At 42.6% G+C, this 15087-nt stretch overlaps 2 pseudogenes; both read right to left on the bottom strand.

The window, feature by feature from the left end:
• Window positions 1-4087: 4087 nt before the first annotated feature.
• Window positions 4088-5098, bottom strand: LOC147622534 (uncharacterized; annotated as a pseudogene).
• A 6510-nt stretch (window positions 5099-11608) lies between these two features.
• Window positions 11609-12916, bottom strand: LOC147622533 (uncharacterized; annotated as a pseudogene).
• Window positions 12917-15087: the final 2171 nt, after the last annotated feature.

Here is a 15087-nt window from a genome sequence, read left to right as displayed (position 1 = left end):
GCTTGATTCACTTTGATTAACCATGTAGAGACTTACAAAGTGAAGGCTTGAGCTATGGAAGCTTGAAGCCAAGCTTAGGTTAGAGAGGAGATAGACTTAGAGTTCACTTTCAAGAAAATGACCAAAAAGCACCAAAACTTTAGTGAAACTCACCTATATACTTAGGGTTCTCTAAAATAGGACAACCCACACTTGGGCGGACATCACTAAAATGATGGGCTAAAAACTAATGCTTAGGCTGCGGGAAATACAACTTGGAACTCAATGAGTCCATTCATTTACAAAAATGTGTATGTACATTGCACTTTGGCGGGTTTCTCTAAAATAGAAAATGATTCAACTAAAATATCCCGTCCCGCAGGCTTACTCCTTGAGCTCTTTACTCCTCTTCGAATCAGTGGCTTCTCTTTACCTGTACCTGCACACCTGTTTACCTTTACCGTACCTGTTCGTCTTGAAGCACTTGGGTTCCGTTCCTGATTTGCGGGAACAACTCCTAAGATAACCCTTCATTACTCTTTTCTCGCACAACATCTTGTTTAAATGGAAAACTCCTTGAAAGCATATAGGGTGTTTCATTCTTGAACACATGCATTAGACACGCTTTTTTGCTTCCACCCATGCACAGTACACCGCATGACAGATTCTGCAAAATGACTCCAGCAACAACTGTACATACACAATAAGATCGACAAGTCAAGGGCACTTTTTCTCCCACAGGGTTTTTTCCCCTTGACCATATTTGGTGTCTAGCACCATCGTTCACTTTTCGCTTTCAATAAAGGCATTGATCAAGCAAAGCAAAACAGCCACGGCAACCAAGCTCATCGACAACAAACCTCCAGTCACTTCACGTCAAAGACACCGGGAGTCAAATTTCACCGCCCCGGTTGCCAGTTTAGCCTAAGGGGGGAGTGTTCTGGGAATAACGGAACAGGGCCAAAACAAACCTAAGCAGCTGAAGCCAAAATAGGTAAAATTGCCAAAACAGGAAATGCGGGATGCTAAAACATGACATTATGGTTTTACTCCAAAAATGGTGCAAACAAAGTCGAATAGACATGTGGGTTTGTTTGGCGTGTAGCTTATGTCTTTATCTTCAAATTAAGCACCTAACTTCATCAAATGGAAGACCGAGCTTCACTGACTGTCCCGCAGCATTTCCCGTAAAAACCCCTAAATGTGCGGAATGTAAATTATTCATAAATGGGTTCGTGTGAGCTCTTAATTGTAATATTCATTTAAGTGGGCTCAACCGAGTTCCAATTTGTAACGCAAGAGCTCTAGTGTTTTAGCCTTGTATGGCCGGCCGGACAAGTGTGGCTACTTTTGATAAACTCCCTTATAAGCCAATGTAAAAGGGGATTGAGGTACATTCTCTATACACACTCTAGGAGAGCTCTCAAGTGAAGAAGCCTCTTATTGCTCTAGCTATGGAAGCTCTCTAGCTACTCGCGCGATGTACTCTATTGAGCATTCTTGCTCCATGAATCAATGAAGGTTTTCTCCACTCTTTCTCCCTTTTTCTTGCATTGAAGTAAATTAATGTTTAATTAGTTGAAGACTCTTCCTTTCTTATTATTGCATGCTTATGAAAATGTGTGAGCTTTCCATTGAAGCTTGCTCTTGCCCACATCTATGGCAATGAGCTACGCATGGAAATACTCCTCATAATAGCTTGTGGGTTTGAGAATATGTGTTTCTTAGCTTGCTTAAGCTTGTGGGTTATGCATTGTATGAGTTGCTTACAATAGGGAAGTAGGGTTTAACCTATGCTTGATGGGAATGGGATTGAGGGAGTGTGAAGAGTTATTGAGTTAGTAGGCTTGTAGGAGAGCTTGCTACATTCCTTTGCTCTCTTGATTCATGTGGGGACATATGTGGGTTTGTAGGATGGAGCTCATTGTTGCCTAGTATGAGTAGATGTGTCATGTGGGTTAAGCTCTCAATGTGTGCTCTCCACAAGGGATTGCCTCTATGCGCTAGCTGGGTATAGTCCTCGGTTGACATAGTGTTTCCATACACATTGGTCAACGAGAGATCTCTATTTGCCACATACCGCAAGGTAGAGAACACCGTTCTCCAAATACATCATGTTAGCTTTGGAAGGTGAACTCCTAAGTCTAATATGCAAACCAAGACATCACTAAACTCCTTCCATCATGGAACAAGTGGGCTCTTTGACAATAATGCAATACCCTTGGGGAAGTTGGCCCATACATGCTTAGCACCATTCCACCGCAATCCCAAGGTCTATGTACAAACCTCCAAATAGCTGCCATCATCTTAGTTAGCAACCTGGAGATAATGTTCCATCAAAAGTTAGCAAAAAGGATGTAATTTTAAGTACACATGTGTACAAATTTGATTTTATATTTCAAGAAAAATGGCCCATCATGTTTTGAAGGGTCGAACATCATGGATTGGTAGTGGTGCAAATTGTCACATGTTTTGAAGGGTTGCACATCATGTCGCTAAGGACTGGTAGAGCCGCAAATTGTCACTCTCTAGGCACAAGTTATATAAATTGTAACAACTACTTACTGCTTCTCTACATAACTCATGATGCTTTTCTACACTTGTTCAATAAGACATGAGTTAGCACATGTGGTATAAAGAACTCAACATCTCCTTCTTAATGGAATTAGCCTCATTTTTCTGAGCAGGTCTCCATGTTGCTCCATGTCTATCTTTGTTGTCATGCGGTGGCCAAGACGAGTGCTTAGCATGTGAAGGCTCCTCATCTTGGCCATCACATCTTAAGATTTGTGAGGCATGTATTCAAATTTCAATGTGCATCATGAGTGAAAATATTTATTGAGAACATTTGCAACAAATCTTTGAAGTTTGTTCTCCACAAAATACGAAAAAATACTATAAAAGTAATGGTGCCTTATGTATTGAACTCTGATAATTCTTTTGTATCAGTGTATCTTTTGTAGCTCATGCACAAATTTTCTCCATGAGCTGACTTCATATCTAAAGTTTGTTGATAATACGAATTTCAAGTTTGTTGATATTCCAAGCAAATATCTATATAGCTTATCAGAGATCTTAGGTGAGTTCTTTTCTTATACATGTAAGGTTGTTGTGTGGGGCTATCTCTTGGGACTTACCAATTGAGATTTTGTATATTGCCAATTTTGTTCACGAGAGAGAGAGAGAGAGAGAGAGAGAGAGTGAGTACAAAATACTCCTTAATTTATGTATTCATAAAAAATCAATTTTTTATGTAGAGAATAGAGAGAGAGAAATGAAATGAAATGAAATGATACGTCTACAAAAGGCCAAAATGACTTATGAGACCAAAAAAGGTTACAAAGTGGCGAATCTGATACAATGTCTGTGTGCTAAAAGAAAAATTCTGATACAATGTCTATGTGGTGAAAAAAGAGAAGACTAAAAAATTGAAATGAGCTGAAATGCTGAAATCAGGGTCCCAAGATGTCTAGCATCGGTCTCGCTGGCGAAACTCATCAATGTCCTCCTCGGTGAGTACTCTAACTGGACGTCTCCCATGTCGTGCTAGAATAGTCCGGACCCTCTGATGCAGCCTCCATTGAAGTTGTGATGAAACTCGTAGTCATGGGCGTCTCGATCGCCCAAGCTCAATGGCCCTATCAGTCAAAATACCTCTAGTACAGGTGGACTTTGAAGTCTGTTGTGATGCCTGCTCATCTGCCTGCTGAGTCTGTGGTCTGAAGAAATCAGTGATCTCCCTCTATGAATGTCTCCCATTGTCTGAGCTCCTCAAGAGACCCTCCCTGGGTCTGCGCAGCTCCAGCAAAAAAATCCCAAGGCATCTCTGATCCTCATATCTCATAACTCTAGCCAGTGGTCCAAAACCCTCTTTGAATAGGCAGCGGAAGTGGTCTCGTATCTCATAGTATACTGGAAAATGACATATGTGATGTAGCTCTGTCTCTGGCTCTATATGACACAACTGGCAAATTCTAGCCTCTGCTTGTATCCCCAAAATTTTCCAGTCTCAACCTGTAAAACTGATGTGATGATGTGCGCATCTGACCAATAGCACATCGGGATAAATGAGTGTCCATGTAGGTCGGTCTGGTCACAAATCCATCCTCTATGAGCTGGAGAAGATGCTCTCTATAAAAGCCATCTTTGTGTCCAGCTCACGCGTTGGCTGTGTCCATGTCCTCCTAGTGTCTAACTGAATCAAGTCCTGCCTGACGAGCCGGGTAATCTCGGTTTGCGTGAGGGACAAGGAGGGTGCATCTAGCGAGTACTGGAAAGGGGGTAGTCTATCCATGTCAAACCCATGTAGATGAAACCAAGATGTCATCTGTGCATACCAACAAGATGTTTCCCCCTGTGAGGCAAGCTGTTGAGAAGACTCCAAAGCTAGGCGGGCATATCTGTCTCTGGGGAGATCCCAAATAATGTGTATAAAAGAGACAGATCTGGTAAATGCCTCTATGAACAATGGGGGAGCAGCAAGCTCTACACAAATAATTGCATGCGGTACAAAGGCCTTGGCCTTAATCATCTGAGAAATCATAGAGACCAGAGGTCTCTCCATACCATTTCATCCATCAGTACTGCCAACTCGGCTATGATGATCTACTGATGGTCCCCATATCTACACCCCATATAGCATAGCTGATGTGACCAAAGTGTTGGTGTCGAAAAGCCAGAGCTTTGTTCGAGGTTCTTGAAACTGAACCTGCAAACACATCCTCTCCATCCTCCCCAGAGTTGCATATGCTCTCGTCAGTCTAGTCTCTGTTGCTCTCCTCAAAGAAAACATTCGACCACTAAAGTCCACTCCAAGGTAGGTGTATGCATTTGTATACTCCACCATCTTCGGACCACATGAAATGGTCGCTGCAGATCGCCTGACCCACTGTGGTGTGGTGTTAAACACCATAACCTTGGTCTTGCCAAGGTTCACCGATAAGTCGCTATCACTAGGAAATGTGTGCAATGCATCCAAATGTCGTTGCATCCCCTCTCGTGAATCCGATATCAACACAATATCATTTGCATACAGTAGCAATGAAATCCATGTCCCTGCTACATGTGCTCCTCTATCACCCCCCCTCTTGATGTAATCTGAAACCTCATCTACATACATACCAGACAAAGTAGGGGAGAGTGGACATACCTGTTTCACCACAATAGTGGAGTGAATCAGCTCAGATACCTTTCTGGAGTACAAACCTGTCCCACAACTATCCTGTACAGAGCCATGACCCCCCAAATCAGCTTTGTGGGTGGAATGAAGGGATGTAATGCATGAAAAATATGAGTAATCACCATGTAAACATGATGCCTAAGTGTGTTTAGTCTCTCACCAAGAGAATGGAAATAGCCTTCCACAAGCCAAGAGAGAAGCCATGAGCTCCAAGAAACATAAATTTCCATTTCTAAAAATGATCATCAAAAGTTACAACCATGGTCCAAGTCCCCTCTTTTATACATGGACTTATCCCATTATTAACCCTATTGAATAAAGTTCCTACTTTATTACAAACCATCCCTTCCCAAAGATTTTGTCCTCAAAATCAATAACATGTACAATCTCAAAGTATGAGACTCTAATGTAATCAATGGGAAGTGGTTAAGAGTTCTCAAGTTCATCCAAAGCACATATACAATGAAAATCCGGATGTATACAAGTCCACAAAGCTTCAAGCCCAAAGTGTATGAGTGGGACTGTTATGACAGCCCTTCTAGTCGATGAAGACCCTTGAAAATCCTTCATTTAGACTCCATATATTGGGCTGAAAAATGATATGTACACTCAGCCATATGTAACCCACATCATAATCTTTCATTAGGATGCGCCATGAAGCTTGTTGGAGTAGAAAAATAGGCCCAATAGTAGACCTTCCCAAAGCTGTCCAGAAATTACAGCATGTATACTTCTCCTCATATTACCCAATTTGCTCAAGTAAACCATACCACTTGGTCACGGAAAGTCATCCACAAGTAAGCCATGTTGTTGGACATACTCCAATGATTGCCAAGTAGCCTCATCCATGGGTAATTGCTTCCATTTGACAAGGTATTCATCAATATTCCGATTCCTCAACTCTCTTGTCCTCTTGCCAATAACCCTCTCCGGCTCATAAATGATCTCACCTTCTTCATTCATGGGTGGAAGCTCTTCCATCTCTTGAGGCAAAGATCCCATAAACCTCTTAAGGTTAGATACATGAAACACATTATGGATCCTTGTCGAAGAAGGCAAATCCAACTTGTAGGCCAAATCACCAACCCTCTTGATAATCAAGTATGGTCCATAATACCTATGAGCCAATTTTGAGTTGGTTACACCTTTGAGAGTGTTATGCCGACTCTTGGGAAGCTTCAATAGCACATAATCATCCTCTTAGGTGGTAGACTCTTTGGCACTTGCAAAATATCTTCATACTCCTTAAGAAGAGTTGCCATTTCCTCATCTATGTGCTGTCCACTGCCTTCCATCCCCTCTTGGGTAACATGTAACACATAGATAGTGCCAAAAGCCTTAATCTCTTTCTTGAGTCGCCTTGGAGTGATCAAAGAGAACTTCTTAGGTGCATTTGCAGCAAGTACCACTTGTTGCCCATGATGTAGAAAGCTCATGAAACCTTGTTGAAGGTTCATGTGAATGTCACCAAGTGAAGCCAACCAATCACACCCCATGATAACGTCGATGGGACCCATATCCAAAACCACCAAATCACCTTCCCAAGTGTATGAAGAGGATAAAACCACTTTTGTAGAAGGGCAAACCAAGCTAGTCTTCTCACTTTCCCCATTTGCCACTTGCACTTGGAACGTTGTAGGTGTCTTCTTTGTGTTGAGTTTGAGAGAGTTGATGGATTTAGAGTTGATGAAGCTATGAGTGCTCCCGGAATCCACAAGAATATGTGCAACCCTCCCATTGATGGTCCCCACCAACCTTAGTGTGCTTGGGTTCTTGCAACCCGCCAACAACTCTTGTGAGATAGAGCATATGCAAGCTGAAATTTCTGCATTGGTAGGCATGTCTCCGTCCACAAGGCTTTCCTTAACTCCACCTCCCGGATCAAACGGAAACTCACCATCCTCCGTGATGAAAGAATGGTCTTCAAGTGACTCCTCATGTGCTTCTTCATTGCAATCCTCCCATTCCTCAATGTCATGAGAGTCATCCTTGTTCTCTTCCTCATCCATGAGGATCATAGTGGCCACAATCTTCTTTGATTTGCACACATGCCCGGGTGACCACCTCTCTTTGCACTTGAAACATAGCCCTTTGCTTCTCAACTCCTCAATGTTTGGATCATCCATTCTTTGAGTCTTCTTGAAGGGTTGAAAGGGCTTCTTCTTCATGAAGTCACTACTCTTTTTGGCATCAAATTGATGTATCCCATTCTTTGGCTGTCCACCCCCAAATGATGTAGGAGTTCTTGGATTAGAGGATGGTAATGTAGAGGTAGGACCTTTCCCAAAATTGTAAGAAGTAGTGGTTGGTTTGAGTGTGTCTTTGGTGAAGGTCATGGGCTGAGACCTCTTGTACTTTGGCTCATAGAGTTCGGCTAACCTCATAGCTTCTTTGAGAGAGCTAGGCCTTTGAGCCGACACATCCGCCTTGATGAAGTGTTCAAGCCCATGCACAAACTTTTTCATCTTCATGTCTTCACTCAAGCCTTCCACGTACATTGAAAGCTTCAAAAATCTCTTGATGTAACCTCTCACCATCATCCCCTTTTGAGAAAGCTCATACCATTCTTCATGGTATCGGTCGAGCACTAAGGGTGAAATGAAGGCCAAGTTCATCTCCCGCTTCAATCCTTCCCAAGTTGATGGCGTGTTCCCTTGTTTGACCAAGTGCCTCCACCATTGATGAGCATAATCTTCAAGATGTAAGGAGGAAAATTGTACCATATCACGCTCACTTTTTGGGTAAAGTTGGAAATAGGTGTCAAGCTTGGTAGCCCACTCCTCCAACTCTTGCGGAGATGACCCGTCACCTTTGAACTTTGATAGTGAGATTTTGTCTTTGACATCCTTGGAAGATATGTGGGATGGGTTATCATGTTGGGTAGAGGGCTTGAATCTTTGCATCTTCGAGTATGACTCCATAAATTGTGCAAAGTCTTTGTAATCCCTCTTGATGATATTCGACAATTCCATCCACTTCTCGTGAGCATCCCTTTGTCTTTGGGCAAAGGACATTTGATTCCAATCGAGTGCAATCTCCTCATCATTCACAAACACCTCATCCTCTTCCCTTGAATGCATTGCCCTAGAAAAGGTAGGACCCTTTGATGCATTGAGGTGAGACAAACCCGAATGAAAAGAAGGAGGAAACATGTCCTTGAGAAGAGGTCTCCGTGCATCCGCCATGAATCCCCGAGTGGATGCTCCCAATGGATCCTCTTGTACGGCCTTCATGGAATCCTCATTCAAGATGCCCTTGCCTTTTCTTTGCTCATAGTCACCATAATTCCCATGCTTTTCTTGTGCTTGAGACTTCCCAAACTTGTCCTCCATCACACCAATCCGTGAGGATAATGTTTCAAAATGAGAATCAAGCTTGGAGTCTAAGGTCTCCAACCGTTGTACAAGCATTTGCATGAGGGTGTCATGGTTAACCGCCGCTTGTGTCCCTTGAGAAATTTGATTATGTACATTGCCCCCATTGTCTTCATTGATGAATGCATCCCTTGCATCCATATTACCTTCCATGTCCTCATCACCAATGATCATTTCTTGCACAACATCCCCACCCTTGCGTGGTCTTCCCTTCGGCATAGTGAAGAAATGCAAGATGTTGGTAGAATGCCCAAATGATGTCGAAATTGGACAAAAGAAGGTTCTATGGGTAGGTAATGGTGTCTACTATCCTCCCAAATGAACACAGTAAGAATTAGGTGTGGGCAAGTACTCTCTGTTTTAGGGTTTGTGCGGGACAGCTGAAAGTAGTAATTTGGCTCTAAAACGCAAAATATATGTCGGAATTAGGATTTTGACGGCTCTATAGAAAGCTAACGGAAGATAGAACCTACCCCTAAAAGCATTTTGATTCAGTCAAAGTGGAAGTATATTCTGTTTGACTTTGACCAGAAAGTTAACATGACTACTTTGACCGAGATTGTGATATCCGATTAAGGGGTTCTATGGCTCATTTGAAAACTCTCAAGGAGTAGAATAGAGTCGTGTAATCACTCGGACCTAATCCCAAAAACCCTAGGACTGAATTAGGGTTTTGTAAAATCCCAGAAATTTCCAAAATTCGGTCCCAAAGCTCAATCCGGCTACAAATGATTGGTGTTTCTCCCCTTGGTAGTTGTGAATAACTCTTCAAGTGTATCCATGGGGTAAATCTCCAATCAATAAGCTTGTTTGGCTCCCTTGTTGGAAAATTTCCGCCAGAGTCTCCTTTGTAATTGGAACCAAATCTCAAATGAAAATGCAACTTCTCAAATCACAATGCAATACTCTTTGTATCCCACAATGTCATGAAAGATCATATGCACTCTTTGTCCATCAAAGCATTTACAATATCCACACAATATGACGGAAAAGGGGCCCCATTGCCCAAATGCATCCACAAAGTCGATGGTGAGGATTGTTGAGGACGCGCGTTGAAGCTTGCCGATCTCCCGGCCAAGCTCTTCTCACCCCTTCACCGAGTTTTCCTCCAAGGTAAAGGTTGAGGCCATTTCTTCACACCGGTGTACCTAATCCCCCTTTGTACCGCTTTACCAAGCAATCACGGCACAAAGAGTTCAAGCCATTCTCCCCTTGGCCTCTCCAACCAATGCCAAGGTACCCTCACACATTGCTAGGTTCTATAGAAACTTGAAGTGGTAGCAATGGTGAGTGTAGGTACAAAATGATGTGGATAATATCAAATGATAGAACAAGTTTGTTGGCTTACAAGTATTGAGCATGACTCATGCCCTTTTACCATTTAGAACTCATCAATAAAGCATGGACTCATGCCTCAATCCATCATCCAAAAGCTCCAACACAAACCAACAATTCACAATGCCCTCACCATGGCATTTGCATAAGCATTTGTTAACCACAATCAAGGCATTTGCAATTGCATTCCAACAATCCCTTTCACATCATATTGACAAATGCATGCTTCCAAAACTTATGCTCTCTTATGCCCATGTGTAAAACATAGCATTGGCATGGCTATGTATAGCATCCATAGTGTCCATATGGCATCAAGATGAGCATGAGGGACTCCAAAAACATTGCATAAGCTTGCTATTCCATCAATGGCATGCCAAATGAGACATAATGAAGAAAATCCCCCAAAATGTGATCTATGAATTGGCCAAGCTCATGTGGAATCAATTCCTTTCACCATTGCCATCAATAATGCATGGAGAAGCAATATTGGCATGTGAATGGTCAAGCTTTAATGGTTAATTTCTGAAAATTAGGGGAGTTTGAATGTGTCCAACCCTAATCCATTCCCAAGCTCCACCAAATGCTTCAAACTTGCAAGAAATTGATCAAACCACTCACCAATGTCATCCGGAAAGCTTCAATGGTAGAAAATGTTGAAGAAGCCTCTTGTTGAAGAAAAACGTAGCCTCTTTTTGCTCCCTGATTTGCAGCCAAAGAACACCATTTCTCCCTCTCCATTGGCCATGAAATGCTCCCCAAAATCTCACCAAAAAGGGCTAAAACACTTAGCAATCCTTCATGAAGCTTGTGGCTAAGCTTCATAGCTTGGAGGAGGCATGGAAGAGGCGATGAAAATCAACGAAAATCAGCCCCAAAATTCAACGTGGAAGTGAAAATTCAGCCCCATTGCTAGTCTCCATGCTCATTGAGAGAAGAAATCACCATAATATGATGCTTGCAGCCATCTATGTTGAGTAGAACTTGGCAATGAAAGCTCAACTTTCAGCCATGGAGAAAGGTTCACAAGCTCCCAAATCTTGAGAAAAAATTTGCAAGAAAGAGGCTCAAATGAAAGATCTCAAGAAGCTCTACAAAAACCCTAAGGTTTGGCATCAAAACGGGTAAAGGAAGAGCATCCCATGGCTATGGAAAGCTTGAGGAAGAAGAAGATGATTACTAAACGTGATTAGTAGAAAAGTTAATTGCAATTAGTCACTTGCCCTAAGTTTTGGCCCGACTGCCCCAAATTTTTGGTCCAGAGGCCTAAAATTTGGTCCAAAAATGGCAAAATTGGCCAAAATCACTCAAAATTCAAGCAATTTCCATGAAATGCTCACCATCTCCATGAGATTAAGCAAGATTAGAGAAGATTTGTCAAGAATCACTCAAGGATTACAAGAAAATGAGAAAAAAAATGAAAGAAACTCAAATTTTCAAGCAAATTTTCCCAACAACCCATGCATGCCCATGATCAAAATCAAGAGCTCTGATACCAATTGGAATGAAGGGATGTAATGCATGAAAAATATGAGTAATCACCATGTAAACATGATGCCTAAGTGTGTTTAGTCTCTCACCAAGAGAATGGAAATAGCCTTCCACAAGCCAAGAGAGAAGCCATGAGCTCCAAGAAACATAAATTTCCATTTCTAAAAATGATCATCAAAAGTTACAACCATGGTCCAAGTCCCCTCTTTTATACATGGACTTGTCCCATTATTAACCCTATTGAATAAAGTTCCTACTTTATTACAGTGGGTACACCCATCTCTTGTAGTCTGCGCATCAGTTGGGCTCTAGGGACTATGTCAAATGCTTTGCAAAAATCCACAAAGGTACAATAAATCCTCCTGCCATGTGATCTGCCCTCCTCAATAATAGCTCTAAGTGTCAATATGTGATCAAGAGTAGAAAAGCCCCTCCAGAAACCTGTTTGTCCTGATGCTCGTATGCCTGCTCTCTCTGCCCATCTACTCAACTGATGCTCAAGAATGGATGCATACAACTTGGCCAATGTGTGCCCAAACATAATAGTGCGGTAGTTCCCAGGCATCATTGGGTCTCCTGCCTTGAAGATGGGCACAATAGTGGACATACTCCAAGTGTCAGGAAAACCCTCACACATGGCTCGGTTGAACATCACTACAAGAAGCTCTGCTAGCATATCTCTAGCATGTATGAAGTGCTCCGCCACCAATCCATCATGATCATATGTTGTCCTAGTTCTCATCCTGTCAATAGCTTTCTTTACCATCTCGATGGTAAAGAAAGTGCATGTCTGTGGGCATGGCTCCGAAGGATCTAGTAGAGGAGGCTTTCCTAGGATTGTGTAAAGAGATGATGCATAATCACCCCAAATATCAGTGGATGTGAAAGCCGATGGAGGGGAGTGCTCATGGAAAAATTTCCATGCCTCGCCTGAGTCCTGACTCAAGAATAGCTGGTACAACTCTCTCTCTAACTGAGCACGATAAGTCCTCTTCTTCTGTCGTACTAGGCATCGGAAGGAAATCTATGACTGTCTATGAGTGATGACTTCCAGAGGCACCTCTCTCTGAAGTGTGGCTCTCGTCTCTCTACACTCCTTATCATACCAACTGTTCTAGGGCATGCTCCCCGAACGACGTCTATGCTCAGGCTGGGTGTGTGGGTATGCCTCTGTTGCATCATGTAATGTCTCTGTCAATATTTGGGTGAGCTCCTCTAATGGACGTCCCGGCTCCTCAATAACTAGCCGTCTGTATATGCCATCTCTATAGAAAGAGTCAGTCTCCGATGTAAAAGTGTATTGGGTATGCATAGATGTCTGTGCCAACCGAGCTGTACTAAACTAGAATGAGATGGTAAAGGTGAGGAGGGCGTGATCTACTGCTACCCCAATAGGCCTAGGGCCGATTATAAAGTCCTAAATAGAGGGTATAAAACTGAGCTGAGCCAAAACATAATCCACTGTGCTAGCCCCGTGTCTGTGAGGAAAACAAGTGAACCCACTCAATGCTGGAGATCTCTGTAGGCCATTCAAAATGGCCAGTCCATGTGCAGTCCCCATTATTTTGTCATCAAGTTGAACGACCCCGCAAATACTTCTGAAGGTTAAGAACCAGAATGGTTAAGCGAATACCAAGATGCCTTCCTGAAGAGCTAACAGATCTCCCACCTTCAAGAAGTCTAGAACATGAAAGAGATTTAGAACCAGGTTCAAGACCGGTAGCAAGAGCTGCCTACAAGATGTCCTTACCAGAAGCAGTTGAACTTAAGGAGCAGTTGACGCAATTAATTGATGAGGGGTTCATCAGGCCAAGTGTCTCTTCCTGGGGTGCTCCAGTTTTGTTTCAGAAGAAGAAAGATGGCACCTTCCATTTATGCATTGACTTCAGAGGATATAATCAGTGCACGATTAAGAACAAGAATCCCATTCCGAGGATAGATGAATTGCTAGATCGATTGCATGGGACCATGTACTTCTCCAAGATAGATTTAAGGTCAGGATACTACCAAGTGAGAATCAGGCAAGAGGATATCCCTAAGACTGCCTTCAATACTAGGCTCGGTCACTTTGAATTCATCGTGATGCCGTTCGGGCTAACTAATGCCCCAGCAACTTTTAACAGGTTAATGACCGACCTAATTTGGACAGAACTGGATGATTATGTGCTGGTCTTCTTTGATGACATTCTTATCTATTCTAAGTCAGAGCAGGACCACGAGAAGCACCTCAGACGAGTCCTCGACATTCTCAGAAGGGAGAATCTTTATGCCAAGAAGAGCAAGTGTTCATTCTTTACAGATAAGGTGGCCTATTTGGGTTACGTCATCTCAAGAGAAGGGCTTTCTCCGTATCCTGAAAAGGTAGAAGCCATCGTTAAGTGGCCCATTCCTAGAAGAGTAACGGAAGTTCGCAGTTTTATGGGTCTAGCCGGGTGGTGTCGGATTTTTGTGAAAGAATACGCCAAGATAGCAGGACCTTTGACAGAGCTTACAAGGAATAATGAACCTTTCCTCTGGAATGACCGAAGACAACAGAGTTTCAACAAGATCAAGGTGATTCTTGCTTCCTTCCCTGTTCTTAAGTTACCAAATTTCACGCAACCCTTTGAAGTTGTGGTGGATGCGTGCGGACAAGGGATAGGCGGGATTTTAAAGCAAGAAGGTCACCCGGTAGCATACGAATCACGACAGCTCAGGATTCACAAGAAGAACTACCCGACAAACGATGTAGAATTGCTAGTAATAGTTTACGCTCTCAAAAGACAGAGGCATTATCTGCTAGGCCGGCTATTTCAACTGGTCATGGATCACAAGAGTCTCAAGTGGATCTTCACACAGCCCGACCTCAACATGAGACAAAGAAGGTAGGTTGAATAGCTGCAAGAATTTGAATTTGAGATCAAGTTTAGACCAGAAAATGAAAATGCAGCAGCAGATGCACTCAGCAAAAGAGTGGTCTCATTGGCTATCTCCAGTCTCCAGTCTACTCTACCCAAGAAATCTTGAAGGAGTTAGAAGCAGATGAATTCTTTGGCACACTTCTTAAAGATTTGCATGAAGGAAAGGACAAGAAGCAATTGGATGGCTACTCGATTGAAGAGGGACAGTTATTTTATCTCAAAAGGTTATGTGTACCAGCCGCTTTACGAGCTAAGATTTTCGAGGAAGCGCATGAAGGTCCCTTAGCCTCACACCCGGGATACCACAAGATGTATGAAAGCCTCAAGAAGAGCTTCTACTGGTCCAAAATGAAGAAGGATGCTCTAGAATTTGTCAAGAAATATTTAACCTGTCAGAAAGTTAAGGCGGAAAGAGTCAAGTTGCCAGGGCTGTTGCAACCTTTAGATATTCCGACTATGAAGTGGGAATGCATTAGCATGGACTTTGTAACTGGGTTACCGACTGTATCAGGGGGATATGCTTCTATTTTTGTAGTAGTGGACAAGTTAACCAAGGTGACTCATCTAATCCCAGTTAAAAAGACTTTTTTTAGCTTCAGATGTAGCAAAGGTGTTCGTCAAAGAAATAGTCAAATTGCATGGATTCCCCGGCAGAATCATAAGTGACCGTGACCTCCAGTTGTAGACCAATATCATGAGATGTTAAGTCATCTAGAAGGAGATGTATCATAGAGTGGGGTGGGTTTCCGCTTGGTAGTAGCTTGCTGCCAATGTAAGAGAACCTGAGTGATAGAGAAAGAGATTGATCAGTGACAAGTTTATGGAAAAATGG

Source organism: Cibotium barometz, chromosome 28, assembly GCF_041138505.1.
Source record: "Cibotium barometz isolate CiBa-2024 chromosome 28, ASM4113850v1, whole genome shotgun sequence".
NCBI classification, from domain to species: Eukaryota; Viridiplantae; Streptophyta; class Polypodiopsida; order Cyatheales; family Cibotiaceae; genus Cibotium; species Cibotium barometz.
The sequence above is the reverse complement of the archived record's forward strand: the minus strand, read 5'-3'. Positions and strand labels throughout refer to the sequence as shown.